This window comes from Pleurodeles waltl, chromosome 11, assembly GCF_031143425.1.
Source record: "Pleurodeles waltl isolate 20211129_DDA chromosome 11, aPleWal1.hap1.20221129, whole genome shotgun sequence".
Taxonomy (NCBI): domain Eukaryota; kingdom Metazoa; phylum Chordata; class Amphibia; order Caudata; family Salamandridae; genus Pleurodeles; species Pleurodeles waltl.
In genome coordinates, this window is record NC_090450.1 from 277,953,166 (window position 1) to 277,959,165 (window position 6,000).

Consider the following 6,000-nt stretch of genomic DNA (forward strand, 5'->3'; position numbering starts at 1 on the left):
GCATGCCTTTGCTAACTAAATCAAGTGAATTTTAAAAGACAAAGCATGAACCAACCAAACTGATGGGGATGACATTGGCGTGGTGAAAAGCCCACAGAGAGATTACAACAAGGGGCAGCAGATCTTTTCCATCTATGCAAGCAGGATCTGGAACAAAAGCCACCTAGTCATCTATTCCCCATTGCTCCAATTTAGGAAACAGTTGAAGACGCAACTCTTTAAAGAACACTGCCTTATTATGGAATCCAAAGGTCATCCACCTCCTCTACCACTATAATTTGTCGACTTTTTACTTGCCTTGACCCTATATATCTCTGCTCTGCCTTTTAGTTAGGTTCACACAATAGAAATACAACATACATACAATAGGACAACATAAACAGTGTTCAAAAATCGAGCTAAACTCTGTTTGTCACTCCACCTATAGAGAAGTGCATCTCCTTAAATGAGACCCAGATATGTCTAAAGAGGTATAACTAGAAATGAGCAATGAGGGTAATTTGAAGAACTCAGCAGAAAAGTGAAATCCCCGAGGTATGACCACAGTTATGGGTGGATACTAAACTTTAATTACAGAGACAAACACTAAACCACTGAAACTATATGCTCCAAAGTTTATTTTTCAGAATATAGTTTGAAAATAAGAGTTGAAACTGATGATAAAAATGCAATGTAGGAAATTGTGGAACCAATGTCTAAGTCGCTTTTGCTATTCTGAGACTGGCTCTAATACACTGATCCTGTGGTAGTCTGCTTAAGTGAAAATTTCAGACAAGAGTGTGAAATTGAAAGATGTCCCAAGGTCAGCATGCACGTGCATCAATGAATCCTCCTGGGGGTTGATATACAAAACACATTGACCTCAGGAATACAGTGAGTTATGGACGACATTTACCAAGATGGCGCCACGCAGAGCACTTCACCACCTGGTTTTGTGGGAGGTAGGCTCAAGTTAGGAGTACTGTGCACAGTCCTCCAATCCAGTTGCGTGGAAGGGCTAGTCAGAAGTTTAAGAATGGCCCTTGCTCTTTCAGAATGTGAAAAGCACTGTAAATGGCGACTAATTGTGCTTTGAGATAGTAAACCTTACACGTCCTAAAGTAAAATATAGTACGATGGAGAGGAAGATATTGAGATGTAGCCACGTCCAAATAATGTTTCAAACAGTTGAGATGAAGTTGAAAACCAAGCTTCCCAAATCAAGCGCCCTGCTCATGTGGCCAGCAGGCCCTGGTTAATGAACTGAAGTTCAACCAAGTTAGTTAGTACTTGGGAGTCACTGCTAATGACAAATGGGAACAGATTTTGCAACTCGCAAACTTACCCTTCTAAACACGTGCTGCACTCCAAAGTCTTTTTCGTTTCAAATACCTTATACAATCTTGAGCATGTTCCTAACACTTATTGTGACTCAGTCAGTTATAGTGGGTCAGGCACACAGGCAACAGCGGGCTATCATAGTCATGCTCAGTGCTACCAAGAATTCGCAATGCTGCTAAGAGGCGCTATCACAAACAATCCGGCCATTTAATAGTCGTATAATACTCAGGGACCCCTTACTTCCATGTCAATGTGTGGCAAATAATCTGGGCCACTGGAATTATACAATTCTGTAGCCGTGGCGATTTTTGCATACCTAGAGATTTGCTGCATTAGCCACATAATCCATGATCATCTGCTGCATAAGCAGCAAATTGTAACAAAAACATTTTTTTTCTGGCTCAAACGGTTGAAAAGTTAATAAGAATGCAGCTACACGTCACGTTGTGGAAGGCCCTTTGTAAACTGAAGTGGTCACGGTTCCGCTCCTCATTGTTATATTTGGGTGTTAAATTGGTAATAATGAGGTGCAACCAATGCCAAGACAGTGCGTTACATTGTACTGCGTAATCAAATTTAAGAGGATAATTTAAAATTGTTTTATAAATTAAGAATGGTGGTCTTTTCACTCGTACCTGTTGTGGCTGAGATTACCATGTAATCAAGATGAAATATCTTTAAAAAGCCTCCAAAGAATGTTGCTGTACAAGCGGTTCCTCAATGTCGATGCTCGATTAAAATATGTTTCTTGTTATTGACTTAAATATTAACTGAACGATTTGGTATCTCAAACGGTTCAATGTATCCATTTCTATGCTTTCTTTGCCTTCTGGTACTTGTAGTCCTGCTTCACCCATTATAGATTCAGGCATACAGGTTCCAGAATGCAAAGGAAAAACTGGATTGAATTAGATAAACACAAAACTGGAAAATGAAACATTAATTTGCATTATATGTTGTAAATGAAATGTAATAACTATATAAATTTAAAAAGGTGTGCTTAAGGCACTGTTCAGACCTAGCTTACACAGCGTAGGTGGGCTCACTTCACACCAAACCCACAGAGACGCCCTTTAGTTGCCCCAGGTCAGGAGAGTTTAGCTCATCCAGTTCTGGTTTCTCATTTGCATTTTGTTGCTGGGAGTTTTGGTTTTATCATTTTGTAACAACCAGGATGTATCCAAAATAAGCAAAAACAGGAATGGATACCCCGATATGTTATAGTTTCCCGTGTGGCAATCTTATTCACGCCTGTCACGCCCTTTAGTACTCCGAAACCGAGTTAAACCTACGTGTATTGCATTACACTAAATGAAATAAGTAAATAAATAAGTCTTAATTAAACCACCGACTCGTGTTACATTGCAGAACATTGCGACCCAAATACTTGTGCTCCGAGAGCACCTAAACCAGTCCGTTATATTCTAAACTTGTTGAAATGTGGATTTTTACGTTGCTTTTCTTACAAGTCGCGACACTGCAGGTGCAAGGATGCAAAGAAAATAAATACATACATAACAGTGCTGAGTGAGCCGTTAGTTGTTGGCAGAGAAAAACGTCCAATCTTTCCCATGGTCACGTAACCATCTCAGACACGCCTGTGACACCGACCCCAAGCAGCTTATAAAAAAATGAAAAGTAAAAGTTTCACATAAGCGAGCCCATGAGCGCAAAGCAGACACACAAAAGGAAACAAGTTAGTTTGCAGTGAAATGTATAGGCAAAAGTGCAATTATCCATGTAACCGGCAAAAGTGCAAATATCCATGGAAGCGATTATTCCTGTAACCTGCAAAAGTCCAAATATCCACGTACCATGGTTGATGTAAAGCGCTTGACTACTGCCCAGTGAGATCACGCTGCCTACGAAATAAAGAGATAAAGTAGTCCAGAAACCAAACGAAAACATCGAGCCTCGTATATTTTCAGGAGTTGGCCGGAGCGCTGGAGGAGGACTAAGACCAGAAAAGGCTTTCTGCATGCCCTTCACTAATGAAATCAAGCTAATTTTAAAAGGAAAGCCCACAAACCAACCAAACTGATGGGCGTGACTTGGGTATGGTTTAAAGCCCACAGAAGGATAACACCGGGGACAGAGCGCTTTGCGCGCTCAACCCTAAAACGTGGAGGGTGGGCGAAACATCTGTATTTTGGAAGATGCACGTTACAGCCTTCTTTTAAATGAGAGCCAAAGTATCCCAGAATATGAAATAGTAAAGTCAATAGGTTTGGCTTGCACTTTGAGTCTTAAGTAAAATGAATAATATGCCGAACAGTCAAAAGGCATGGGGTTAGAGAGAAATTGACCTCAGGGCATAGCCAGAGGCTACTCTATGTATACTTTAAGGAACTGGTAACAGCAAGCCGTACTGACAGCTACTGACTCTCAAACCAGAAGAAAACTGGTAGATATTCTTTCTGAGTATCTTTAAAATCGTTTTTTGGGGGGTGGAAAATTACTGAACATATATCTGATTCAAAATGATGGGCCTGTTTTGCTTTGCTATGAAATGTGGCTGATTGCTTTCCTAGGCCCCCAACTAGGTTCTTCTTCATCAATTTCTGGCTGTTGGTATTCGGGTTACAATGATTTACATCTGAATCCTTACCTAGGGTACTCTTGTACTATTTGCTTGGTATTACAGGGAGTTTCCTGCTCTATTCAGAAATACACACACATGCAAGCATTATAATTAGGCATGAATTACTAGTTTTTTCATGAGAGCATTTTATTTTTATCTTATTGTTTTTGTGATCTCATTTAGTACTATTGGGGTCATTACAGTGTAACGGTGTTAAAGCGGCGGTAATACCGCAAACAGGCCGGCGGCAAAAAAAAGGGAATTATGACCGTGGCGGAAACCGCCAACAAAGACAGCCACTTTAACACTCCGACCGCCACGGCGGTACAGACAAGCAGCGTGGCGGTCACCGCCAACACACAGGCGGAAGACAAAGTACCGCCCACAGTATTACAACAGGCCAATCCGCCACCTTTTCCGGGGCGGATTCACCGTGGATAAAAACACGGCAGAAACAGCCAATTCAATAGGAAAACGCTCACCTTAACACACTCCACGAGGAAGGAGGGTACCATGGAGCCGGAACTCCAAATACTCCCTGCGATAGTGTTACTGCTCCTCTACGAACATCAGCAACACCGGCGCCGAAGATAATGGTGAGTACTGCACCTACGACATATGGGAGGGGGGAGGCAAAAGTCAGGGACACCCCCACGCAACACCCCCACCCCCACCCCGACCCTCGCACACTACAACACACACACCAATGCATTTCCAAACATCACAGTAACAACCCCCCCGGAAGAATGCAAAGACAAAAGGAAATGAGTACAACCATTGTAATGTATCAAAATACAGTAAGCTAATATATACAGAAATATATACACATTCCAAAAATATACATCACGATTAGTAGTGCAGGTATGCACCATTCAATGTCCGTGGACCACTGGGCCTAAAATGCATGGGCGAGGCCCACACACAATACCTGTCCAGAAACGGAGAGAACACTGCTGGGGCATCAGATAGAAATACAACAGGCACCTCAGGGGGAAAGGAAGGGGGGGCACCTCAGCCAGATGACAGCACCACGCCAGATCCACGACAGGCTCCATGCCCATTGATGTATCCTGGGGAGTGCAAAGCCACAGTCTCACAAGTCTTTGCAGTGGGTGGTTTGCCCACTGTACCATCCTGGGGAGTGCAAAGCCACAGTCTCACAAGTCTTTGCAGTGGGTGGTTTGCCCACTGCACCATCCTGGGGAGTGCAAAGCCACAGTCTCACAAGTGGATGACAGTCTCCACTGGTTCTGGAGGGGGACTGGTGCCCAGAGTGCTTCATCCTGTTAAGGACTGAGGTAGTGGATGCTGTTCTCCACTGGTTCTGGAGGGGGACTGGTGCCCAGAGTGCATCACTCTCCCTGTGACGGTCCCAGTTCCGTCACTGCCCCTGCCGCACATCGGCTAGCGATGCTTGAGTTGGCGGTGCTTGCCCTGTTTAGCGGTGCTTGCCATGGCGGTCTTTGCCGTGTTCAGCGGTGCTTGCCCTGTTCAGCGGTGCTTGCCATGGCGGTCTTTGCCCTGTTCAGCGGTGCTTGCCATGGCGGTCTTTGCCCTGTTCAGCGGTGCTTGCCCTGTTCAGCGGTGCTTGCCATCGTGGTCTTTGCCCTGGTCAGCGGTGCTTGCCCTGTTCAGCGGTGCTTGCCATGGCGGTCTTTGCCCTGTTCAGAGGTGCTTGACTTTACTCTCTCTGACCTGTGCAGCAGTGTGTGCCATGGCGGTCCCTCATTGTCCAACTGGGCTGTGGCTGCCGGGGCCCTCCTGGGCACTGAATCTGGCGGTGGTCTCCTGACCAGTGACGATTGTGCTGCCCTCCTGGGCACTGACTCTGGCGGTGGTCTTCTGACCAGTGACGATTGTGCTGCCATCCTGGGCACTGACTCTGGCGGTGGTCTCCTGACCTGTGACGATTGTGCTGCCCTCCTGGCCACTGACTCTGGCGGTGGTCTCCTGACCTGTGACGATTGTGCTGCCCTCCTGGGCACTGACTCTGGCGGTGGTCTCCTGACCAGTGACGATTGTGCTGCCCTCCTGGGCACTGACTCTGGCAGTGGTCTCCTGACCAGTGACGATGGGGCTGGCGGTGGCATCCTGGGCAG